Genomic DNA, 27,448 nt, shown 5'->3' on the forward strand with positions numbered 1-27,448 from the left:
CTGTGTGTGTCTGTGTGTCCTCTCCTCGTATAAGGGGAGGACACTGAATTTCACGCCCACCCTAATCTTGTATAACTTCATCTGAACTAATTATATCTACAATGACTTTATTTTTAAATAAGGTCACATTCTGAGGTTTCAGGTAGATAGGAATTTCTACCTGAAATAGGGGACACTATTCAAACCAGTACAAAGGACACAATCCTTAGGATAAATACATTAAAAGAAAATCAGACCATTTGCACTATGAAGATAAAGCTCTTGTTAGAATTTCTCCAGTACCTAATAATGCTGAAATAGACACTCTCCTACCCAACCACAGGTTATTTTCTGTTGACTTCATGACAAGAAGTGCAGGCTCAGGAAATGCATGGGCAATGGGAGAGAGACCTGGGCTGCTGCACATGGTTGAGGAAACAGGCCCGGAGAGAGGTGAGCGGCGCTGTCCAAAGTGCCTAGAAGCCAGGTCTCCTGACTCCGAACTGGGGCTCTCTCCACCTCACCCCACTGCTGTGTGTCTCCACATGGCAAAACTTCTGGACCCTGAGGGGACAGAGCCAATGACTCGACCCAAAGAGAACGAGGCAGGCAGGATTTTGGTTTCTCAGAGCTGCGGTCGCCCAAGCCTTAGGGCTCGCATTCTTAGCAGCAGAGCTGAGCATTGGCCCTATAGCCAGGAGACACTACGCAAGGTAGGCTCAGCTACCAGACTGTTCCACCTCCCATCAGGAGCCTGGTAGGGAGTCATACCAATGCTCTTGCTTTGGAAAGGGGAAGGAGATCTCATGTGGCATTTATCAAATGTTTTCTAGTCAAGATGCACTGGTTCTGATTCTTGATTCTGCCCATTGGCAAAAGGAGGGAAGCCGAGTGGTTTCCAGGGCCTGAGGATGTCAAAGCTGCCTTTTCTTACCAGCTCAGGTGAGCCTGGATTTAGTCCAGGTCAACGGAGATAATGACAGCTCCAGGGCTCAACGCAGCCCCTCCTAGGCGAGCGTCCATAGAGTGCCCAAAAGATAGGAGAGAGATAGAGATAGAGACAGAGATAGAAAAAAGAGATGGAAGGAGGAAGGGAGGGCAGGAGAGAGAGAGAGAGAGAGAGAGAGGGAGAGGAAGAGAGAGAGGGAGAGAGAGAGAGAGAGAAATAGATATATATGGACTTGAATATGACATTGCCAAGTTTATTCCCATCCGCCATAACCCTAAGACAGACGCACCTGGATTGGCAGGATCTATGTGCGTGGATGGAAAGCGGGTCAGGAGCACCACAGGAAGACTGCCTGTTGCCTGGAAAGCACAGGCACTCAGGATGGGTGAGTGGCTGCCCTGAGACTGACTCCTAAAACTGCAACTACCCGCCATGAAATCTATAGCAATGCCCACCCCTGTCGGCCTCAGTCTCCTTACCTGTGACTGAGATGCTGCCCCGGTGGCTGTGAGGGTCGAATGAGATCGTGTAGTTTTAGAAGGTATTTACACACCCGCCCTGTTCCAGAAAGGACTTGCAGCACCTGTGGGATAATGTAGACCCAGCGCTTAGCACATTACCTAGCATGTAACAGGTCCTCAGTCCACGTTAGCCTTCCCTCAAAACCTCAGCAATTCAGTCTAATTCAATGTGGAGAGAGTACAGCAGTCAAAATGAATTAGGCAAATGTAGATATTTTTAGAGAAAAGTAGTCTTAATCAGTGGATCACCTATTCATCCAATAAAAATAGAATAACTTTAGAAACGGGGTAGCAATATGAAAAAATGTTATGACGTAAGTAAAAAGGCAGTGAAAAAAATTTAAAGGGGGGGAAAAGTGCATTTGCATAAGGCTTTACAAAATATGTTGATCTAACAAGATGGAGAAATTTTTACCTCTTCTCGCCTGTTCCTCACCAGAATTCTTTTGTTAAGGAAATGCATTTGTTTGGGTAAATTACTTGGAAAGAAGTGGGCTAAATGTGGAAACTAATCTGGGTGAGAGAAGGGGGAGACCTTTCCTGCGACTCCAGGAAAGGGTGGTCGTGGAGGAGGAGCTCAGGAGGGAAGGGAGAGGAGATGGAGCAGGCAGACAGGCAGGAGACCCCCTGTTGTAGGATGCGGGAGGCCTTCCCATGAGCCCCCGCACTTCGGTCAAGCTACTAACTCGTGCACAAGTGACAGTGCAGGGCTTGCCTGGGCGCTGAGGGAAGTGGCTGGATTTGTGCCCAGATGGATGCAAAGAAAAATAAAAATCAAGCATAGAACACAGATCAAAAGTGGAGCAAAGCCAGGGAGCAGTGGGGCACAGAAACTCTCCAAAGCTGGGAGAAGAGTCCAAACACTCCTACACTGAATTAGAGAATCAGGGGGCCTGTGCTGGCATCTGGGTTACATTTGACTACATGAACAAAGATACAAAGAAAAAAATAAAATGGGTGATACATCGTGATGGAAAATTGTGTTTGATTTTTTAATATTTTCTTAAATTATAAAGTCACATATGGGCACTGTGGAAATTTTGAAAAATACAGAAAAGCGTAAGGAAGAAAAACCACTGTTAATATTTTGGTGTATGTCACTCAAGTCTCCTCCCACTCATGTGCTTGCTGGCACCCAGACTTACACATACATGCACACACGCACACTCACGTGTATTAGGCCACATACATCGGGTTTTCTGTCCTCCACTTTTTCTACTCAACCATGTAATATTAGCATTTCATGTGGCATTAAATTTCTTTCTCTATTTCACTTTTAATGGCTATATAGTATTCCACATCATGGCACGTAATTTAACCAAATCTCCCGATTTTAGAATTCACTCTTCTAAATAATGCCCCAATAAATGTCCTGACACATAAACCTTTGCATATATATATATATATATATATATATATATATATATATATATATATATAAATACTAGGTTTTCTTCAGGATCCCTTTCTAGAAATATAATTGCTGGGTCAATGAAATGGATACATTTAAGGCTTTTGTCACATTTGCCCAAATTGCCTTCCACAGATAATGTACCTATTTGATAACCACCAGCCATGCATGAAAATGCCCATTTCCTCCACAGGGTCACTTAGCACTGGGGATAGTAATCTTCTTTCATCTCTGCCAGTTTAATGAGTGAAAATGCCATCTCAGTATTGTTTTAATTTTTGTTTCTTTGATCACCCATGAGATTGATTATTTGCTCTTTGTATTTCATTTGTTTTTAAATTACATACTTACATCCTTTGCCCATTTTTTTCCACTTAGTTCCATGAAAATATTTTTATTGGCTTAAGAAAGAATATACCTTGTGTGTATTTTTTTTTTTTTTTGACTATGTTGGGTCTTCATTTCTGTGCGAGGGTTTTCTCCAGTTGCGGCGAGCGGGGGCCACTCTTCATCGCGGTGCGCGGGCCTCTCACTATCGCGGCCTCTCTTGTTGTGGAGCACAGGCTCCAGACGCGCAGGCTCAGCAGTTGTGGCTCACGGGCCCAGTTGCTCCGCGGCATGTGGGATCTTCCCAGACCAGGGCTCGAACCCGTGTCCCCTGCATTGGCAGGCAGACTCTCAACTGCCGTGCCACCAGGGAAGCCCCTCTTGTGTGTATATTTAAAAATCAGAGACATCTTGAATGATCAAAGAAAATTTTACAGAACACTGAAACATACCAAAAATAGGCTAGGGGGAAGTTGAAAGGAAAGCAACATTTGATTGATGGTTAAATTACACAATGCTGTCACTTCCTTCTTTGCCCATTTTCTTATTGGAGCTTTTTTTTTTCCTTGTATGCATCTTTTAATCATTGTCTGTCATATATACTGTCAATATTTCCTTAGTTTATATTATCTTTTGAACTTGTTTATGGAGTTTTTGAAGCATAATAGCTTTATTTTATTTAGTTAAATCTACCAATATTTACCTTTGCTGTATGTTTTTAATGCTTAGAAAGGTTTTCCCCATTCTGCAATTAAGTAAACATTTTTTATCATTTTTTAACCCAAATATGCTTTTTAAAATTTTTCTTGTCTTCACTCTAACTGGAATTGAGTAATCTATATGAGGTAATGATATAAATCCATGTATTTTATGAATAGTCAACCATCCCAACATCATTTATTGACTGATCCATTCTTTTCCACTAATGTGACATGTCACCTCTATTGTGGGTGGTATTTCATGAGCCCTTACATAGCTGAGAAAGTCTTTCTGTTGATTATATTTGACTGGGTATAAAATCTTGAATCACTAATTTTTCTCTCAAAATTCTGTCAAAATTGCTGCTTCATCTTCTAAAACTTAGTTTGTTCTCCATGTTTTTCTATCCTCTGCAAAATTTTACACAAAATAGGAGTTCTTTGTTTTATGAAGGTTTAGAAGAATTTGCCTACCCACCTAAGACTTCACCATTTTAGAGGTAGTTCTTTGAGATTTTCCCCCAAGTTCTGTCATAGTTATTGTTATAGTGTGTCATATCCATTAAGGTCATTTTTATTTCATTTTATTTTTATCTTTTCTAGAAAATCTTTCAGTTTATTCAGATTTTCAAATTCATTAACAAAAAGTTTTACGTAGTATTTTACTTAAATTTCTGGTTTATCGGAGTTTAAATGCCCTTTCTCCTGCTCAGTGTCGACTACTTGTGTTTTATCCCTTTCAGTTATTGAGATTGTCAAAGATTGTTTTGTACTCGTCTTTTTCCACAAAAATTAAATCCTAAATTTCTTTACCAATTCTCCTCTTCTTTTTTCATGTATTCATTTCTTCTCTTTAATGTATTCTGTTCTTCTTTCCACTTTCCTTGAGCTAACTCTGTGATCCTCTCCCTCACTTCTGAAGTTGAATGCCAAGTCCATATTTTTTTTCTCTTTCCTACCTAATGAAATTATTAAAGGCTGTGAATATTCCTTGGGATAAATCTTTGGCAATATTCCATCAGTGTTGATATGCTATGTTCTCATTGTTCATGCATTCGTCACAGTCTGTAATTATAGTCTGTAATTATAGTTTGTTTTGATTATATGATCTTTGACTAAAGAGTAATTGATATTCTTCCTTATCTCATCCAACATCCTTCTCAAAGCTCAAATTTCCTCCTTTGAGTTTCTGATTCTTTTTCCAGCAGACCATGTCTTCTTAATGTCTGCGAAGGATACAAAATGGTTTCCTGAGTTCTTTCGTGTTTTCTTCTTTATTTCTGGAGGCTAAAGAGATGTACCTTCATCATAGGTCTCTTCTCTTGATATGCAACCTAAGATTTTTATTGGCTTTTTTTCCCTATTGTTCATCTTCAAGAAAATCTAAACCTGTAAATATCTAAATCCTATAAAAATACAGGGTATAAGAATTGCTCTGGACCCACTCTCTGTTCTTAGAGATGATGGCTAAACCCCCTCTTCCGTCTTCAGGAGGACAGCCTGAAGGATGCAGCCCGCAGCTAAGTTCTCGATTTGCAGCAGTTCTCTAATCGGGTAAGACACACGGAGAAACCATAATTCCCAGCATGCAGTGACATGTGGTTCATCCCTTGTTCCTTTTTCTGTCTTCAGCATCTCATTTGTAGGCCTTGATCTCCACGGCTTGGAATATGGCATAATTAGCGAGCGTGCACGCACACACACACACACACATTTTCTGTTGAAAATTCTGAGTTATTGTTTCTGCTTGAATGCAGACAAAAGGAAGGAAGGGGAGGGAGGGGAGAGGGCAGAGGAGATGTGGGGGGGAAGAGTAACACCCTGGCTGCCTCCCAGTAGAAGGATGGCTGCCTTACTTTCTGATTTTTAGGGCCCTGGGGTCTAGAGACAAGGAGGAAGTGCAAAGTCCCTTCTTACTTTTCTTCAAGTGGTCTCAGTTTCATTAAAAAAAAAAAAAAAAAGTAAGGCAGGTTTCTCTTAGTTCAAATCCACCTGCTTTAGAGTTAGTGGAAATCTCTCTTTGATTCTATATTAGGCTGGTTACCGTTCTTAGTTTTAGGTGATTCTACCTCGAGTTTCCATAGGTATTCAGTGGAGAATTTAAAGAGGCCGTCACAGAACCTGAGAGCCAGATGCCACCTTAACGAGCATTTTTTATTCGTGGCTCTAATTTTGCTCGTGCAATACATTCCAGTCTTGCTGCCACCTCAGTCCAGTCCCGTCATTTCTGGCTGGGAGCGTTGGGGATATTGCCTGCCTCCTCTCTACTTCCAGTCCCATCCCTTGCATTTCATCCTCCACCCCAGTTACCAAGGGCGATCTTCCTAAAGCCAAATCTATTTAGTCCCTTCCTCCTTTCCAAATCTCCAGCTCAGCCATCCAAAGCCTCATGGAAGTACCTACATGATACAGCGAATGGCATCCATTTCCTCTGGGAAATGGGTCATGGGAAGGAATGGGCGAGTGCTTCCTTCTTGGGCCACCTGGCCACAGCCTGCCTGGGAAAAGGCAGGACAAAGGAAGTTGGTTCTTCAGCTTCTTGTTTTATCCCCCTGAGAAACGTATTTTCAGGATCAGCTACATAATTTGTGGGCCCCAGTGCAAAATGAAAATGCAGGGCCTCTTGTTGAAAATGTGTTAAGAATTTCAAGATGGCAACAGCACAGCATTAACCCAGGAGTGGGGCCCTTCTGAGTGCGGGGCTTTGTGTGGGTGACACAGGCCACTCACCCATGATACCAGCCCTGGGTGCTGGGTTTCACATGACTGGAGCTGGAAACACTGGTGGAGATCGTTTAGTCCAACTCTAACCCTTTCACAGTTCACTCGGAGTGCTGGGTCTGAAGCTCAGAGAGAGACTAGATATTGACCCAAATCCTAGAGCAAGTCAGAGATGCGGTCTCTTGCCTCCAGACTGGAAGATCCCTTTTCTTCTATGCTGCCCCATGGAGCTGTTTATCACTCGTTAAACCACACAGACATGGAGGGAAGGCCTCTGAGCTCTGGTATTGATCTCCCAGCACAGAGGCAGAGTAGTTTAAGGAGGAAGTGTCCCATATCTGGAGCAAGATTTGGAGCATTTATCCAACAAAAACAAACCCTGCATGGAATGGGGGCAGGTCGATTTTTCTCTCTGGGCTTTAGTTTCCTCCTTTGCAACAGGAAGGCATTGAAGCAGCTGGTGTGGAAGGCCCTTCCAAGGCCTAAATGATGTGGAAACATCAGGGTGGAAAACAGTCCCATGGGAACCCGAAGGGACCTCCCACCCCCATCAAGATGTAGCTCTGGGTTGAGCAGTCCTCGGGTAAAATTCAAGTCTGCTTTCAACTGAATTTGCCAGTTTTTCAGCCAAAAAATAATAATAATAATAAGTATCACAACTACAAGCTGTTCCAAGCCAACCTGCCCTTAAACAGATAATCGGATTTGCATAAATTGAGTGCTGCTGAGGTTTAAATAATTCATCAACGTGGCAGGCTCTTTTTAATAGCCAAACAGAACTGCCAGACTTCGGGAAAGGATCAATGGCAGCCCACGTCCCAAAGATGTGCACTGCACCCTCAGGATGGATGGTGAGGTTTGGAGATAGGAATCTCTGCTTCCTGGTTCTTCGTGGATTCAGAGAAGGATGTGCTTTCATTTTCCACAGGACTGATGTGTTCAGCGAAGCTTGTTCACAGAGTCAGGGCAAAGGGAAACGCCTGAGCCCATTTGCAAAAACACGCAATATCCTGCGAGATCTCACGTTCCTGCAGACTCAGGGAAATGAGAAGGATAAAGCCACATGATGAGCTAATGGAAGACAGAAGCGGGGAAGTTGAAGCAAAGAAGATCCAAGTGTTGGGAGACAATTTCACTGCCTTCAAACCTCTGAAGTGTTGTCGTGGCCTAGAGAACAGAATGTTTTTAGTAAGGCTGAAGACCAACAGGAACCCCTGAGAAGGAGATGTCAGGCTATCTGGGGGTGCAGTTTCTAGCTGGCCCTGGATGGCTTAGGTTGCTTCAGTTGTCAATGTCACCCATCCAAAAAGTCACCAGCAACACACCGGTAGTCAGTTGTGTGTTCTGCCTTCAAAGTTGATTTCTTCACTCGCAGCAAGGAAGAACACATCCCATGGGGAGCAACGAGGCGCCTCCACGAGAGGCTGCGAGATGACTTATAGGATTGGAGCTTCTGTTGGGTGATTTGGGAAGGGTTCAAAGGGAGGGCATTTCACTGGATGCTCAGGAAGTGGGGGTAATCCTCCAACTGGGGGCATTAACAAACCCTGTGTAAAAGGAAGGAAGAAGAGAGCAAGGCTAAAACTGAAATAGGGAAAGAACAGTCACTCATATTAGCTAGAATAGGAGGTCGTTTGGCCCTTTGTGAGTTGCACAGTGACCTTGTTTTTGTCTGTGCACAAACGGCACGATGAAGGGGTCTTGTTTTTTGTCTCACCTTGTTTGAGTCGAGGAATGACCTTGTCTGACTCTGGTGTTCCGTGAGGGTGTTTATGTCCAAAAGTCGGACACACAGCCCAGTGGGAGAGCCAGGCCAGCTCCCAAGAGCTTGGAGGCCTAACTGTCAGCAGGTATCAGAGGCTGCTTTCCTCATTCTCACGGCCATACGAGAATATCAGTTTGGTTCTTTTTGTTGGTGGTGGTGGTTCTTTTTTTTCCCCAAAATATCAGTGTCTTTATTTTTTTTAATTGAAGTGTAGTTGATTTACAATGTCGTGCTGATTTCTGCTGTACAGCAAAAGGACTCAGTTATACACATATATGTATTTTTTTTTATATTCTGTTCCATTATGGTTTATCCCAGGAGATCGAATATAGTTCCCTGTGCCATACAGTAGGAACCTTGTTGTTTATCCGTTCTGAATGCAATAGTTTGCATCTACCAACCCCAAACTCCCAGTCCATCCCTCTCCCTCCCCCCCTCCCCCTTGGCCACCACCAGTCTGTTCTCTATGTCTGTGAGTCTGTTTCTGTTTTGTAGATAGGTTCATTTGTGTCATATTTTAGGTTCCACACATAAGTGATATCATATGGCATTTGTCTTTCTCTTTCTTACTTCACTTAGTAAGATAATCCCTAGTTGCATCCATGTTGCTGCAAATGGCATTATTTCGTTATTTATGGCTGAGTAGTATTCCATTGCGTATATGTACCACACCTACAAGAAGATCAGTTTTATAGCTGATCTCCCAGGGACCCTGGTTCAGAATGTTCGATGCTGACTTTGTTGTCTTCCCCTCAAATGTGTCCCTTCACCTTGATAAGTGGAACCCCCTCCTACATGCGGACCCAGGTGAGATATCTGGACATCATCCTAGCCCCTTAACTCCATCTTCCCCCCACATTTAATCCCATCACAAATCCTGTTGATTCTGCCTCAAGATTAAACCCAAGCTCCTAGAAGTCTTTTGTTCTTTCTTGTTTCCCCAAGTCAGTGTCCAGGGAACAGGGGAGGTGATGGGAATGTTGGAAGCAATGACATGGCATCTCCCCCCTTTCCCACTAGTGCTTGGGAATGGTTGGTCTTAGGAGAGAAGCCAAAGGAGGTGCGCTAGTGCCGGGCTGTGTGGGACTTAGGGCCCAAGCAATGTGGCAATGCGGCTTTGTGCCACTCTGTATAGCACCGAATCAGGGAAAGAATCTTTCTTCCCCAACTCCACCGAAAGCCACCATGTTCTTTGGCCATCCTCTTGGTGTAGGGTTGCCAGTAGATAAGGGCAGGTGTGCCCAAGGGGGCTGAAATCTCAGGAAGAGCATGGAAAACAGAGACCTTTGTAGTGGGAACCAGAACACACAAACAAGGGAAGAATTTCCATGAGCATCTACAAGCCAGGGGAGAGACTCACTCTGGAGACTTCAGACCAGCAAAATATGAATACAAATAGTAATATGATTCTGTTAGCAGCCATAGGCTGGCAAAAGATGAGACATTTGGGTCTCACAAAGTCTGTGCCCAGAGAACTTAGAGGGCCCTAGACTGATGATCCTCAAATTTTTTGTGGCCAGGGACCAATTGTTGTTGTTGGTTCCCCGTCCATCATGGGCCATTGTGTGGACTGGTGTATGTGACCAAGGCCTGGATTGTTCTACCTGCAAATCACCCCCCACCTCCAGCCACAGCCACACCGGTCTGTGCCCTATTCAGCAAGGGAAGACTCTGATCACATACTTGGATGTCCCAGCCATGCCAAACAGCTGCAAAATGTTTTAAACACTTAGTTCTGCCCGTTTTCTTATCACTCCTCCTTGCTAGAGGTGGAGCCAGTGGGTGGGGTAGGGCAGTGTAAACGCTTTCTTCCCAACAGTCATGGACCAGCCCCAGTCTGTGGACCATAGTTTGCATAACATCATCTTTGGCCATCAAAGGTAAAAGCAGTCATTTCAAAGTTACCAAGTCTTATCCCCTCGTCTCAAGAGCATGGCCTTGTGCTAAGCGAAAGTTGACTTAATTAATTTCTCAGATCCATACAGGCCAAGACAGACTTATGAGCTGGGGAAAGTCATCAAAAATGTGAACGTCATGTCGCATCTCCTATCAAAGATGGTGTGTGTACTAGTTGCCTATGGCTGCTGTCAGAAATAAACACACACTCGGTGGCTGAAAACAATACAAATGTATTTGCTTATAGTTCTGGAGGTCAGAAGTCCAAAATGAGCCTCAGGGGCTAAAATCAAGGTGCCTGCAGAGCTGGTTTCTTCTGGAGGCTCCAGGGGAGAATTTTCCCTGCCTCCTTCCAGCTTCTAGAGGTCACAGCACTCCTTGGCTTCTAGCCACACGACTCCAAGTTCTATTCCAGCATTGCATCACTTTTGCCAGCCTTTGATGTTCTTGCCTTCCCCGTATAAGGAACCTTTGGGTTCTTGTTAGGGCACACCAGATAACGTCCCCAAATCAAAATCTTTAACGTGATCACACCTGCAAACTCCCTTTTACTCTATAAGGTAAGATTCACAGGTCCTGGGGATTAAGACATGGACACCTTTGGGCTGGCCATTATTCAGCTTACCACAGTAGGAAAAGTACATTTTCTTTGAATTCGTCTACCCCCCATCAGACCTGATTCAGTGAAGAGAGGACTGGTTTTAGCCCCTCACAGGCTTGTGTTCCAAGTCCAACTCAGACACGCCTTTGTTGTGTGAGTTGTGGCATGTCATTTCATCCTTTCTGAGCCTCAATTAGTCCATCTATAAAATGGGGTCAGCATCGTACCTCCCAGGGTTGCTATGAGGAAGAATATGTATGTGTATTCAAAGGGCAGAGCACCCAGTAGGGGCTCAGAACACATTACTTTGCTCTTTTCTGAATGTAGTGCTACACCTTCCTTATCTGCCCACCAGGAACATTGGTAACCTGGTGTTTCTTTCTCACTAGTACTCAGGGGATCCACATTATCATGATTTCACACACATCTCCCCTCTGCTTGTCTTTTATCTCCAGGAAATCTCTGCCTGCACCATCCTCCTGGCCATTGCCCATGGCAGCAAAGGCATTTTTCCAGCCTTGGACCAAACAGAGCAGAGACCATGGGTGGTACACAGGAGGATGGCAGCGGGAAGATACACAGCTAGACCTGCCTCCCCCCCTGTGTGCTTTGAGGCTGGACATGAAAGACCTTTTTAGAGAGATGCAGGGAGTTGTCATTAGAGCCTTTCTTCTCTTGATAATGGTCCTGCCAGAACCAGAAGAAAAAAAAATGTTGATGTGCTATTTATTATAATACGTGGGCTGAAGGGTATATATAATCATGAAAATCAACCTTTGACCAAAACTGCTCCTGTAATTGTGCCAGTTTTAACACTGTGTACTATCTAAAATTTTCCTATGGGTGGTTTCAAAGAAAAATCACAGAATTTTAGCATTTTAGGGAAACCCAAAGCCATTTAATCCATTCTCAAAAAAAGCCAATATAGAGTGATTCTACTTGCACACCTTTAACGACAATAGGCTCACTACCTCCTTCCTCTAAAGTTCTTTCTTTTAGGTCCTTGAGGGTGATAAATAAGCACACCCTTCTCCCCTCCAATTTTGAATCAATTATGAAAGAGATTAGTCAGCTGGGGATAATATCAGCTTCAATGTTTATATACGGGGATGGGAGTAGGCAAATCTGACATGAGGCCAGAATGGGCTTTCTATGACTCCCCCAAGCCTAGGGCCAGCCTCAGTGAGAGGTGGGTCTACAGAGCAGCCTCCCACCCACCCAGCAACTTGGGGGACCCTGTCTGCCTCACACCCCACTTGGGCCCAGAGGGTATGGGAATGCCGCCCTGTGCTTCTTTGTGGACGAGTGGCATGTGGCCCTTTGCTCCACCCAACATGCAGGACCAAGATGCAGACTCTCTCATCATCTCAACATCTCTTCCTAAGGCTTGCAGCCAACAAGAGGCCAACGCCCAGTGAAAGATTTCTCCTTCAAACTTCTGCGAGCCCTCTGTTCTGGAGCCAGCAGTAGTAACCTGGGGAGGGAGAACATGATTCCACCCTATGTGATTGTTTGAATCAATCGATTTGATTGCTTTCCTTGTTGGAGCTGAAATCTGCTTCCATTCCAATCCACCCAGTCTTCCCGGTTCTGTGCTCCGTTGCTCTACAGGACAAGTCAAGGACAATACCCACCACCACGGGCTCCGTGGTCCAGTTCAAACCGTGATTCTGCTACTGACTCGGCATGTCTCCTAGGGCAAATTTGTCTACTTTTCTAAGTCTCCATTTCCTCATGTATGAAGTGGGGGTGATGGTGGTCCCTCCCTCACAGGGGGTTATGACCATTCACTGAGATAACCCATGGGAATCATTTGGCCTGAAACGTGGTAATAGTTTCATAGTCACTGCTGGCATTATTGCCACACGGAGAAGTTTAAACATCCCATAATATAAGATACAAAAAAGAACTTAGCCCACTAGGTGGGATGGCTCCTGATACCCTCTCTGGGGAATGCAAGAGGAACCGAGATCCAAACTTCACCCTTCCCTGGACACTTTGTTGAGAGAGGGGTGGAGAACAGAACCCTGGCATGAACCGACTCACTCCTGCGGAACACAGTCTTTCATCATCTGACATCCTCTCACACTCTACCCTGGTTCAGCTCGGTGCTGGGCAGTGAGCCCACATAAGGCACTCAGACGCTGCTCTGATCCTTACAGAGCTCACAGACATAGCAAAGTCTGCAGCCTGTAGCTGCAGAGTACACCCCTGAGGAGGAGGATCACTTCCACATGGTGGCCTTGGGAACGCTTCCTGGGGAAGTGGGAATTCAAATTGAGCTTTGAAAGTTGACTACAACTTGATGGGTAGTGTATCAGCTATTTATGCCACAGTAAATGCTGTGTAACAAGCAATCCCAAAACTCAGTGGCTTCAAACATAGGCATGGACTTTTGATCACGAGTCCGTGCTTAACCTGGTGGTTCTGTTGATCTTGGCTGACACTTTCATGTAGCTCAGTGTTAGCTGGCAGTCAGATGGTCCAGAATGACCGTGGCTGGGACAACCAGGGTAACTCAGCTCTTTTCCACGTGCCTCTCATCCTCCAGCAGGATCATCTGAGAATGGTCTCCAGGGGATCATGGAGGAAGAGAAGAGAGAGCAAGCCACAATGTGCAAGCTTTTTCCAAGACTCAGATTGTGTCACATGCACTGATATCTCATTGGCTATCAGAAATCACATGGCTGAGGCTGCCATCAGAAAGGAGGACCCTACAGAGTTACAGAGCACAAGGAAAGGAGAAGAACAGAGTTCCTTAATGCAATCAGTCTGCACAGGAGTAGAGAGAAGAGCCAGAGGGAAAGCTGAGTGAGCTGTGAGGATGGGGGGAAGAAGGAACTCTTCTTGTCCCATCTGGACCAGAGGACGCCTCCGTCACCACAACAACCGCTGTTTCCTGAGCATCAACACTGTGCCAGGCACAGGGTCAGATGTTCAACACCGTTACCTCATTTCAAGGCAGATATTCCCATATTACAGATGAGAAATCAAGGCTTGTGTATGGAAAAGTCACAAAACCCTGTCAGACACAAAACCCTATGTACTTGCCACTACCGTCCCTGCCCATTAGGAATCAGTGAGGGAATTAAAGATTGGACCCAGATGGTCAAGACCCAGAAGTCTTTCCTTTATCCCACCTTTTTGTGAGGTCTCCCTCCGTTCCAGAGCTCGCCTTCCTCACCACCAAGGCCTCCCTGCACTCGCTGCCTTCCCTTAGGCATCCCTATTTGAGCTTAATTAGTTTTGCGCTAAGTTCACGAATTTCCTTAAACTTAATGGGCTCTAAAGAGAAAATAGAGATCTTTCTTGCCAGGTGTTTATTTCCTTCCCACGTTGTCCCCACTGCACTCTGAGACTCATTTCCTCATCCCATCTGGTTAATGGGTGCAGGTGAGATTGAGCAGAGCACAGTATACCCTCCCCGGGTGCCCCTAGCCACCCCACCCACAGCACGCCCAGATGTTCCCTCCTCCCCTGGCAAGAAGATGGGAAAGAGAGAGAAACTTTACAGACCAGCCTTGTCCCCAGTCGAGCCAAATCCATCCCTCACATCTGGCCTTAAACATTTTTGCAAAGGGCAGGAAGGACGTGCTATTTCTTGAGGTCCTACTATGTGCGTGTGTATGTCCTACACTGCATGTGTACCCTCATCCCATTCATTGAGCAAACTGACAGAGTACAGATTCTGGAGTTATTTCACCCATGCAGGCTACTTGCTGGGGATACCACTGTTCCTCCGTTTTCTCACCCAAAGCTGGGGATAAACACAGCACTCACCTCAAAGGTCGTTGTGAGGATTCAGTGAGTTAATACTTGTAAAGTGCTGAGAACAGTTCCTGGCTCATGATAAGGACTCAATAAATGTTTGCCATTATAATTGTAATGATTATTTCTATTATCCTCACCATTCTGTGAAACAGGCACTTGCCTCCTTTAGAGCTAAGAAAATAGATTTGTGGGGATAAAGAGATTTGCCCCAGATATCACCCAACTCTGTAAATCATAAGTAACAATAAGGTGGAAACCTTCTGTGCCAGCCAGTCTCTTCCCTGCCCATCACGCTGCTACCCACCCACCCACCACAGACTAGGGGAGCATAAAGGAATCAGTCTTTTAAAGCAGCAAATCCCATTCTCTCCAAGGCAAAGACAAAAGGAGCTCCCAGGAAGTGGAGGGTGGAGGTGCTTACAGCCTCTGCGCTCTCTCCTTTTCCTGCTTGTCTCCAGTGAAGCCACTCAGTGCCTGACCCCACCGGTCCTCAGCCTGAGACGAGTAAAATACAACCCTTACCCAGGATCCCCTTCATATGCAGAGGTGGCAGGTGATTCTGCCTGGGGCTCAGGGAAGGCTGGGAGGGTAAGGGCCCATGGAGTGGGCTTTAAAGGATGGGGGAAATTCACCAAGTGCAGAGAGGAAGCCCCAAAGCAGCCAATGCAAAGGAACAGGAGCCGAGAGCTTTCAGCTTATCCCCTGAGAGGGACCGGGATCTGGTTAGTCAGGGAATAAAATGATTAGGGCTGTGGAAATAGCAGACGACTTTGAAGGGCCTTGAGTGTCAAGAAAAGGCATTCGGGCTTCGTCTGTGCACAGCGGGGAAAGCCACTGGGGGCTTTAAGCAGATACGGTGAGATGATCAGAGCTGGTATTTGGAACGCTCCATCCCTGGAGATTGAATTGAAGAGGCAGATATTAAGAGGAAAATTAACTTTGGAGGGCCTAGGTCAGGTGACGGACTGGGCACTACACCCGTATCCCACATATCCCGTGGAGCTTTCCCAATGATGTTAGAACACGAGTCTGCCAACTACCCACCGTCTGTGGGCCAAATGCCCCCTGCTGCCTGTTTTTGTAAATAACAGTTTTAAATACAGTCACCACCACCGTCCATTTGTTTATGTGTCCGCTATGGTTGCTTTCACTATAATAGCAGGACTGAATGGTTGCAACAAAGATGGACCCACAAGTCCTAAAATATTCACCGTCTGACCCTTGTATAGAAAAAGACGGCAGTGTCTGTGTTAGAGGGAATGACTCTCATCCCCATTTTATGTATGAGAAAACCGAGGCTCTGAGAGATGAGGTGCCTTGCCCAAGGTCACGCGGCTTGTAAGCGGAAGCAGGGAGGTGGACGAGGAGGCCTGGGACGATCGTTAAGGTAAAAGCAGGAAGGTGGCCCCAGGAAGCCCGACCCCTAATCCATCGCAGCAGACTTTTCGGCACCCTCCCGTCCCCTCCCGCCCAGTCACCACTGCAGTCAGCCAAGGGGACTCAGGCGCCTCTTTGTCAGCCAGAGCCCTTGCTCCGGTCCCCGGACCAGCATCAAATGACTAATTTAAAACCTAATGCTTCTACCATGTCCACCCTGGCTGCCCTTCTTCGGCTTATCACATCCTATTCAAATCCAAAATAAATTATTTCAGCTCTGCAGCCTTTGGATAAAGAAAAAAATGAAATTAAAAAATAAAAAAGGAAGAAGACAAAGCTTTGAAGGGACAGCCTGCCTGCCTCCTTCTCCCTCAGCTCCAGGCCTTTTTTCTAAACCTGCACTGATAACCTTCAGGGGATGCTGAGCCCTGGAGGCTGCCAGGACAGAGCCACACCTCCATCCAGACCCCAGACCTCCCGCAGGCGGCCGGACAGAGATGCAAAGGTTTTAGGTACCAGATGGCCCTACATTTCCCATCAGTTTGACAAAGCCCTGTCCCCTTCGATAGACCAGAGCCCCATGTTTTTAGGAAATAAGATTGCGGGGGAAGGGAAAGTGCATAACCGCCTGATAATCGTTAGTTTATTAGTTAAGTATGTTTTATCCACCTGCCGAAGGTATGCCAGGTGCTGAGCTAGGCAGTTGGCATATGGAGATAAATAGCCAAGGGAAACCCTGTTTGTGTGCCCATTCTAAGCAAACCATCAGACCTACTGCACTTTACAGTTTACAAAGCCCTTTCTCCTCCACCCTTACTAGACCCTTCCCGAAATTCTCGGAGGCAAGGTGGGGGTGTTGTCATTAAGCACCTCACCTTACAGCTGAGGAAACTGAGGCTTGGAGATGTCACAGAACTTCTCAAATTCTTCCCCCATCAGAGTCCCTGGCAGAATAGTGTAGTGGTTAAAATGCTGGCCAGATTGACCTGTGTTTGCTAGCTGTGTGATCTTGAGACAAGTTTCTTAACCTTGCTAAATCTCACCTTACCCATCTCTGAAATGGGAAAAATAAAATCTGTCGGGTCATTATGGGAGTTAAAATGAATAATAAGAAGAATTTAGTGCAATAGCAGACAGAGCAAGTTGTCACTGAAGTCTTGCTTGTCTGCTATTGATTGCTGTTGTCTCTGGATGATGATGATGAAGGGGCGGGGAGAGGAAAGGGAGGTACAGGGGAAAGAGGAGGAGGAGGGAGGAGAGAGGGAGGAGGGAGAGGAGGAGGGTGGGGGAGGGAGAGAAGGAAGGGGGAGGGAAAGAGGAGAAGGGGAAAAAGGAGGATGGGGAAGGGGGAGGAGGGGAGGGGGAGGAGGGGAGGGGGAGGAGGGCAGGGGGAGGGGGAGGAGGGGAGGGGGAGGAGGGGAGGGGGAGGGGGAGGAGGAATGGAAAGTGGCAAGGGAAGGGAATGGCCTTTGCCCACAGCCCTCGCATCCCCTGAAATGAGGTACCCTGGCTGTACCTCAGACTTCCTCCACTGACTAGGACAGATCCTCCCACCTCTCTAGTCTCAGTTTCCCCACCACAAGTGAGGGAGATGCACAAGACAATCTGCAGTCTTTAGTCTCACTTGCTGGGAATTGAAGTCCCGATAACCAGGAGAGGAGAGACCCAGTCCCCAGTGGAGGGGACCGGAGAGAAGGCGTGGGCGGGGCAGACGCCTGGTAAACTGAATACCTCAACTGTCTTTAAAGGAGACATGCCCCTCCCAACCCTGGGCAGCTTTGGGATCTCTCTTCTGCCACCGCCTGATTCCAGAGGGGCGGTTGTCCACAGAGAAAGCTGGCAAAAAGGATCAGCAATGCGCCACAGGCCTCCGGAGCATCTTAGAGGGACTGTGTGCTCGGCAGCTACCGGGCATCCTTGAGAGGGGGTTTGCTGGAGGAAATCACTGGGTAGGGGCATGTCTCCACGAGCACCTGGGGCTGTGGATGTCTTCACCGCCCTGGCTCTTGCCCTCTGGTATCAGATGGGGCGGCCAAGGTGGGGAGGATGCCCAAGACACACCATGGGCTTTTGTCATCGCAGCCTGTCCGAGGAGGTGTGCGGATGGGAACCATGAGTCCAGGCAGGGCCAGGTGGCCGTGCAGCAGCTGTGTGATGAGGTAAGAGGTCAAGTGCGTTAGCCTCTCCACGCCTCAGGCTCCCCAAACTGCTCCCCACGCATATTAACCAGCAAATAGTGACGTTTGCATCATTTGATTTCCTGATTCCCTCTAAATCACACTGAAAGCCCTGGGAGGAATCCGCCCTCTGCTTTAATGCTTCTGAGGATAAACACCCTCTACCCCTTGGGCCAGGACAGTCCATCCCCACAGCCCCAGTCCAAGCAAGATAATCTGTGTCTCCCCCTCGTGTCCGAAGCCTCCTGTCTGGGTGCATCCCAGTTGCCTCTGTGGCATCTGTAGAGGAAAAGAAAGAAGGCATCTTTGAGCGTGACTGCCTGGCTTGAATCTCATGCTGCCTCCCTGAGCTGTCTGACCTTGAACAAGTTCATGGAACTCTCAGAGGCTGGGCCATCATCGCTGTAGCACAGGCTCATTGGAAAGTGTGAAAACCATAGGTTTGTCTGGGACCGTGGGGACTTTTTTGTTTGTTTGGGGTGGGGGGGTTTGCTTGCGCATCAAGTGCCAGGCAGATGCTACAGGCTCACATAGGTTAGCTCATTTAATCCCTGCCTCTGCCTCAGGAGGAAGATCCCTTTGTCCTTGTTTTACAGGATGGGAATCCTGAGGCCCCGTGGGAAGCAGTGACTTGCCCTGGGTCACTTAGCAACAGAGCAACGGAGCCGAGCTTTGGAAACAGACATATGCCCGTGGGCACTCTGCTCTGTCTTCACATCGGGCCCGGAAAGGATGGATTATAACCCCCGCCTTGCAAACAGGGGCTCTGGAGCTCAGGGAGGTTACGGGCTTGCTCCAGGCCACACAGCTCAATTCCTAAGTGGCCAGGCTGGAGACTGAGCCGCTGTGGCTCACCCCAGTGCCAGGGATCTCACCATGAGCCTCGGCCGTCTCTCCTCATCGCCCTCCGATATTTTAAAAGGAAGAAGGAAAGAAAAAACTGCACTGAACGTTTAGCTGAGGTGAAGCGGATGGAAGACACTACCCTGGTATTAAATTATGGATGGAGCCGGGCTTGCGTCCCGCCGCTCCCTCTGACACGCTCCAGCCGCCCCACCCGCCTCCGGGCCAGCCCCACAGCTTGTCAGGGAAGGTTTCTCAGTACTTTGGGTGACTGATTAATGGGCTGATTATGCTGCTGGTGTGACCAAGGAGGGACAGAGGAAGCACCTTGGCTTAACCTCCAAGCCTCTACAAGAAGCTTTCACATCAGGCCAGAGAACGGCTGGGCCCTCTGGGAGGGAGGGGGGCATCTGTGTGATCTTCTCCCCCCTGGACCCTTCACAATGGGCACTGTCACATAAGGCAGGCATCCTGGTAGAGGGAAAGGGCCTGAGCTTAGGTTCAGAGAGACCCCCCAGCTTCAATTCCAGCTCCAACACTTGACTAGCTGTGTGACCTTGGGTGAGTTGCTTGCCTTCTCTGAGCCTTGGTTTCCTCTTCTGTAATATAGGAATAAATAATGGTACCTACAATGTAACGTCCTTACAAGACACAAGAGATAAGAGAGGAGCAGCCTTGGGGACAAATACTTGAGTTCGATTTCAGACATCTTGAGGAGAGGGGGTTGATAAAGATGTCAGGGAGGGAATAAGCAATTAAAAGGAAATAATGAATAAACTGTAGCTCTGAAGGAAAGTGAGACAGGAGAAAGAGGTGGATTGATGTCCTCAGCTACCCTTTCTGATGGCCAAGGCTTTGGCCTCTAACTGTGCTCCAATGGCAGAAAGGCTCCAGAGGGCGTGGAGGTTAAGTGGGGTGATCCAGGCAGGAAGGAGCTGTGTGCAGGAAAGGAACAGACTTTTCCTAGATGTTTACCCTGAGCCAAGCATTCTGTGAGTAGCACCCTGTTCACCTCCCTCAGCAGCCCCAGGAGGCAGGTTTTAGCATCTCCATTTCACAGAGGAGGCAAGTGGAGGTCAGAAAAGGGGAGTGCCCGGTGGAGAGTCACATCACTAGGTCATAAAACCAGGATCCAAGGCCAAGTGCACCTTGACCGCAAACCTGAGCCTCTTCCACTCTGCCCATGGCCTGCTGGGCTGCCGGGTCAGCCAGCAGCCTTCAGCATCCCAGGCCCGGGGCCTTAGGAATCTGCTGTCAGGCCTGGGAAGGGGTGGTGGGTTGTCAGGGCGGAGCTGAGGCCAAAGGGGTAGGCAGGGAAAGGGGAAGGGGTCTGCCTCCCTGCCAGAGGGAAGGAGCGGGGATGCCAAGAGATGTATCCACCGGACGACCATGAGACGGGAGTCAGTGATCGATCCGCTTCGCCTCTCTGAGCCTCCCTTCCCTCTCTTTTCAGACTCAGGACCCACAAATCCTGCCTCATCAGGATTAAATGAGATGGTGCAGGGAGCTCTGCAGACAGCCTGGCATGTGGAGCTCAGATCAGAGCATGCATGTCTTTGGGTCATCCACAGGCATGTGTGTGTGTGTGTGTGTGTGTGTGTGTGCAGGCACGCATGAGCACGAGCATCGTGTGTGGGCGTGGGGTGTGATTGCCAGGATGTTTGTTGAGGTCAGTGCGTTGTCACTCTCCGGGATGCCTTAGGGGGAAAGAGAAAATGTGTGACAGCGACCAGAAAGAGAAGAGGGAAATGAGAGTGTGACAGGCAGAAAAAGGAAAGGAAAACATCTACAAACTGACTGTTCCTCTCTCTCTCTCTCTCTCTCACACACACACACACACCCATGCATGCAGCCCTCCCTCATACAAGCACAGCTCTTAGGGACACTCCTTGGCCTCTCCAAATATCCACCCTCGCTCCCACCCCTGCACACACACCTGTGACCCCAGATACCATCAAACCCACGCATCACCCAATCACCTGTCCGTACAGTCAACCTCCACATCTGCATCCCATCCCTAGGAGCACCTGTCCCACAACTATAGGAGAATCCTATGCACGCACACACTGCACACGACATGCTGTATGCTGTACCAACATGTATGCGTCCCCACCTCTCCCTACGCTGTAACTGCCCTCTCACTGTCATCCTCTCCCACCACCCACGATGGAGTGCCTGCTGGGGGTCAGGAGCTGTGCTGGGCGCTGGGAGGACAGCAGTGGTAGAGCTCACAGTCTACATGTGTGATGATAGGGAACCCTTCTTCTCGGCCCCTGCTGTTTCCCCCAAGGAGTGAGAGCGCAATTAGTGTAACCCCTGCTCTCTCTATCACTTTACTCCCTCTGCCCAGGGGACTTGGGGAGACTTATATCTGATTTGTGAACAGAGCATGCTCAGTTCAGTTCAGTCCTCCTTTTTGGGAACAAGCTTGAACTCCCGGTATACAGTTCCCCTCTGCAATCCCTGCCCTAAATCTTGCCTGGGAGGGCTGCCATGTTGGGAGGCCCATCCCCCATCCAGCCAGCACTCCCCAGCTGGGTGGGTGAGCCTTCCTAAACCTAGGGGTCCATGAACAGAGCCATGAGCTGCCTCAGAGACCCCAATGACATACTTATCCATCCATCCAAACAATTTCCAACCATCCACTACCTTATGTGTACCTCTCTTCAGTCTCATTTAAAGCCTACTCTGATGTACAAGCTATCCCACCTATTAACACCATTCTATTGATACACATGCCCACCCATCCTTCAAGCACCCAAACCCACACACACTTCTCTCTCTATGCATCCTTCCCCATCTCCATTCCTGGGAGCCTCCACAAGCCCCTCCCCCTTCTCACACCACCTAGGATCTCACTGCAAGTCATCCCTCTGCCAACACGGACAAAACCAGGTCACGTCACAAAGCAGTTTTGCCCAGCCCGCCAGATTTTTCGCTCAGCTCACAGATAGATAACTAACAGGACCATCTTCCCAGCTAATCGGGAAAGAAATCTGGTGGGCTCAATTGCTGCTGATATGCATTTAAATGGCTGCATCTAGGAGGAAAATCTAAATGAGAGCTGAAGGGAGCCTGGGACACTGGGGGAAATCTCGCTGTAATAACTGTGTGAGGTGAAGCAAATCAACAGAAAGCTGTACACTCACTTGGGGAGAGAGAGGCAGCTCTACTGTAACACGTGTGCTTGGAAACTTATTGGAATCTTCGCACTTTTAATATAATGGCATTAGTGTCACGGTGCCTTATATATAAACTTCACCCACCACACATAATGAGCGGAGAGCTATTTCCCAGCGTGTGTGATGCTTGGATGTGGGTGCAGGGAAGGGCATGTGTTTAATGATCTCCTTTTGAATCTGGGCGATAGAGTGCAGCCCTGCAGTGTAGAGAGCCTTCCTCAGAAGGCAGCACAGACCTAGTTCAAAGCTAGGCTCTGTCACTTACAAACTGGGTGACCTTGGGCAGATTACATAACCCTGGCACCTCCACCTCCTCGTCCATAAAATAGAAGTAATGATGCCTATCTCGCAGAGTTCAACGGAGGATTCGATAAGTTCTAGAAAAGCACTTGGCAAATAATAGGCACGCACTTAGTGTCATAAATAGCCTTGGTTTTGAATCTTACCTCTGATACTTACTAAGTGACCTTAAGTAAGTTACCTGCCTTGGTTTCCTCGTTGTATCGTGAGGTTGGTAAGAGTCCTTACCTCGATGAATGCACGCAGAGTGCTTGCAGCAGCGCCCGCAGCTTCCTACAGGCTCACTTTACATGAGTTTCACCAGCAGCATCTCCACCACAAGCCACAGGTGCTGAAGTTTACTGAGCATCTTTCCGTGGTGCCTGAGGGACAGAAGAAAAGGGAATGTTACCCAGACTACGATTCTGTGAGCCTCCCTAAAATCCATATTTCTGACACATGGATGAAAAAAATTGGAATTATTTAACCAAGAGAAGAGGAGACTCGGGTGACTTGCTTACGGTATACAAATTGCTTATGGTCACCGCAGGACAAAGAAAGCAGGATTGTTCTGTGTGGCCAGAGAGGGCAGGACCAGGACTAGGGTGGGAACAGTGAGGCTACCAGGAGCCTAATTTTAGCTCCACTTCAAATGAATTGAGTTAGTTAATAAGGGACAACCAGAAAGAAAAAAAAAGGATAAAAAAGTTCTCTCTCAAAGGAAGTAATAAAGTAAAGCCTTGACAGTTTAATGGAGGAAATAAGGTCCCCTGATTTGAAGGGATATTATGACCAGCATCATCCCATAACCATGGCTCCCATATCAACATGCCCGTTTGCAAAGAGCTTAGCAACTGCTTGTTCTCTGGTTTCAAAGTGCAGCCACACAGGATCTGTAGCTTTCCATTAAAAAAGTTTCATCAGAACATCCACTTCATCATATTTTATTTTCCTGGCTGTTAGGAATTCAGCCTTCAACCTTAATGTCACCTCCTCCTCCAGGCATGGGTTGGCCTCAGGATCAATGGCCCCTGGTCTCGAATTGAACTTGGGACACCCAGTATGTATGGACCATGGTGAGGACCATGAAGGTATCTCGGGAAAATACCTGAGCGGAGGGAACGGCAAGTGCAAAAGCCACAAGGAAGGAACAGCAAAGCCTTTCTTTGCTGCTGGAGCAGCAAGAGATGAGATCAGAGGGAAGGCAAGACACCAGACCGTGAAGCATCCTGGAAGCCCTCAGTAGGACTATGATTTCATCCCGAGTGTGATGGGAAGCCATGGGCAGGATTCAAGGGGAGGAAGATCACTCTGGGTGCTGTGTAGAGAACGTCCCATAGGGAGTAATGGTGGAAGTGAAGAGACCAGCTTTGCAATGATCCAGGTAGCTCATGGCTTTGACTAGGGTGGCAGGGATGGGGTGATGAAATGTGATCAGACTCACATTCTATTTTAAAATAGAGCCGAGAGGGGTCAAAGTTGACCCTAAGGCTGTGGCCCAAGCAACTTGGTGAATGAGGAGAGGAGGAGGTTGAGTGTGAGTTCGGGGAGGAAACCAGAGAGGTGGTAGGTGTCTGGGTACCACTGATGTGGCCGGTGAGCAAGCTTTGTGACAGGGCTACTGAAAGGACTGAATAAGAACAAGTGGATTTGGCCATAAAAAAGAATGAAATATGCCATTTGAGCAACATAGATGGACCTGGAGATTATCCTATTAAGTGAAGTAGGTCAGAGAAAGACAAATACAGTATCAATTATATATGGAGTCTAAAAAAAAAAAGATACAGATGAACTTATTTACAAAACAGAAAATATTTTGTGACTATTTTGTAAATATTTCTTATTTGCAAAACAGAAATAGACTCACAGACATAGACAACAAACTTACCAACACCAAAGGGGATAGTGAGAGTGGGGAAGATAAATTAGGAGTTTGGGATTAACATATACAGACTACTATATATAAAATAGATAATCAGCAAGGACTTACTGTATAGCACAGGGAACTATATTCAATATCTTGAATTAACCTATAATAGAAATGAATCTGAAAAAGATTCTTTTATACATAACTGAATATATACATATAACTGAATCACTTTGCTGTACACCTGAAACTAACACAACATTGTACATTAACTATACTTCAATTAAAAAAAAAGAAGAACAAGTGGATTTGGAGCGTGATCCCTGGCTGTTTGCTTCAGTTGTTTGCTGAATGCAATGGAATGCAACTCCTCCTCCCCGTAATCCTGTCCTCCAGTGAAAGTTCTTCTGCATGTCATGCCACAGCCAGATACGTATTTGCATTGGCCAGGACAACCAAGAAGAAAGAGCCATCCCCTCCCCGCATGACGGGAAGACTTCTTCCAAAGATGAAGAACCGAAAGCAAATTCAAGAACAAGAATTTGGGAGAGACAAGAAATCTAAGTCAGTGACAGTGATAAAAATGTAAGGTCCTGAGGTATCTGCAGAAATCTTGAGATAGTGGGGCTTCTCCAAAGTATGGAATAAGGATTTGAGGCCAAATTTACCCAGCTCTCAGGAGGCCAAGAAATTACAATTCACATCTGTGTTAAGAATATGTCTATAAAAGACTACAAAGAATGAAATACCAAACTATTAAGAGATGGTTGGACAATTATGGATAACCTTGTTTTCTTCCTCATTTTTCTCTAAGTTTCTAAGTTGTCAACAGTGAATATATTTTATAATCCAAAAAAATATTAGAGGTGAAAATCATTAAGTAGGATGCCATACATTTCTGCATTTCTCCCGGTAGAGACTGAATGCATAAGAGAACACGAGAGCGTCCTCCCAGTTCTAGACAACACATTCCTGCTGACAAGGTTTAAGCTGGGCGGTAACACACCCCAGGGTTGGGCTCACTGTCAACATTAATACCTGCGTACCTTTGACACTTGCTAGGTCTTAGCCTTATCTCCCCCTGTCCTAAGCTGGTGCTGCTGATGTTTGAGACCTAAGCACGGGATGGCTGCTTATCCCCTCTGTGTTTCATTTTGTGGGATTCCAGCTCAAGTTGTAAGCTGCTGAGACCTTTTCTGAGTCTGAGTCTGTCTCCCAACACATTCACTGACCCTTCAGTATTTTAAACTGAGGTATGCACGCCGTCCACACCTCCTTTTCTTCCTTCGGTTATAATGTCTAACATTTACCGAGCACGTGGGTCAGGCAGTGTTCTAAGAGCTTTACGTGTACGAGCTCATTTTGTCCTCACAGCACCCCTATGAGACAAGTACTCTCGCCATCCTCATTTGACAGAAGACAAAAAACGAGGCATCTGGAGGTTAAATATCTCCTCCAGGATCTCAGCAAATAAAATGGCAAAGGCAGGACTTGACTCCGTGCTTGTCAGTGCCAAACTGTCCAGCCCCTCAAGCGGTGACAGAGGACCTTCTCGGGGCCAGGTTCTCTGATATCAGTACAGACACAGGAAACAGCACCTCCTTTCAGCGAGCCCAGGGGTGCCCTGGTTAAATGTAGTCAGTGCTATAGATGCCATGCTGGCTTTCCCACTGTGGCACCTTGGTCAAGTGACCTTCCCACTTTTTTCTACGGTTTCCTCATCTGTAAAAGGAAGCTGAAAATAATGCCTACTTTATGGGGCTGTTGGGAGGATGAAATTTGTTAACACAAGTCAGGCACTTAGCAGAGTGCCTGGCACTTAAGAAGTGCTCAATTCATGCTAACCATTATTACTGTTGTTGTTGTTATTATGGTAGGATATAATGGATTAAAAAGGAAGGAGTGCTTAGTTCTTTCTAACAGGTCTTCAGAGAGGGGCTGAGTATTGGAGGAGGGGGAGGTATTGGCTGTAAGTTAGCAGTGAGGGAAGAGCTCAGGCTTTGGAGGAGCCAAGGCCTGGAGGCAGAAGAGCGTGAAACAGCTGTACGTCTTCACTCCCTCTCCTTGGGCATTTCACCAGAGTCCACAGCTGACCCAACAAACCACACTAATCGGTGGCCTCTGGGGTGGAAAGGCAACTGAAGGCTTTTTCTGGTTTTAGCTCTGTTTAGCGCTGGAAGAACGCAAACTTCTGCTTCAAAGAGAAAAGGCATTTGAAAGGCTTATGAAAGGGCTTATGAGCCTTCTTGTACATCAAACACGCCTTACAAAGCAACATTTTGATGAGTTAAGTGCAAATGAATCAGAAACACAAGGATTAAATTTCCCTTGAAATATGCATAGGTTTCAAGATTAAGGGGAAATTGCCTGGCAAAATGTGTTTTGGGTTAAACCCTGCAAAGTTGTTCAAGTTGACTCCCGTCTGCCACTTCCCCCCTCTTATTAGTGCAAATAACAAAAATAATAATAGTATCAACACTATGTGATACACTTTTAGCTCACTCGGAGCCTTTTAGCTCACGGGAGGCGTTTAGGTAGGTACGTAAAACATTAAATTGTCATGATAGAAATCGAAACCCATGCCCGGAACTTGGATGGCACGGCAGAGACTGGCAGCTGTCTATTAAATCAGCCTTTGCTTGCCTCCTTGCTTCTAGCTGGCTCCCACGCTGTGTTTCAGCCAACAGAATATGGGCCAAAGCAGAGTGTATCCCTTCTAGGCCTGGCCCGTAAAGAGCCTCATGTATTCCTCTGTTCTCTCTCTTCCTCCAACTGCCAGCTGGACACTGATGCCCAAGGTGACCTTGGAGGTCACATGTTGAAGATGGCAGAGTCCTCGTATTGCCGAGGACTCTATGTGAGGACTCAGCCAGAGGACTTTATGTGAACACAGTCTAAAACCTCTCTTGTGTGAAGTCGTCAACCTTTAGGACCTCTCAGTACAACAGCTAGACTCACTTGAACGAAGACAGAGATGAAAGGCCACTTAATAGAATAAGAAGGACTTTGGATCATAAATCAGGACACATGAGTTCTAATCTCTGCTTCAAACGTGCTGTGTGGGGCTCTGGGGAGGCCTTTCCC

The 27,448-nt window shown here is 46.9% G+C and overlaps 1 long non-coding RNA gene across 2 annotated transcripts in view; it reads right to left on the reverse strand.

The window, feature by feature from the left end:
- The window catches only part of LOC130708440 (uncharacterized), a 44,596-nt gene that overhangs the window by 1,273 nt on the left and 15,875 nt on the right, over positions 1-27,448 (reverse strand). The window contains exons 3-4 of one of the 2 annotated variants that reach the window (XR_009008650.1): positions 22,747-22,880; positions 1,408-1,511 (exon numbers count right to left, since the gene is read on the reverse strand). This is a non-coding gene — a long non-coding RNA (uncharacterized LOC130708440). Of the gene's footprint in view, positions 1-1,407; positions 1,512-17,572; positions 18,473-22,746; positions 22,881-27,448 lie in introns of those variants that run through there. The other variant, XR_009008649.1, reaches the window with a different exon arrangement.

This window comes from Balaenoptera acutorostrata, chromosome 6 (genome assembly GCF_949987535.1).
Source record: "Balaenoptera acutorostrata chromosome 6, mBalAcu1.1, whole genome shotgun sequence".
NCBI lineage: Eukaryota > Metazoa > Chordata > Mammalia > Artiodactyla > Balaenopteridae > Balaenoptera > Balaenoptera acutorostrata.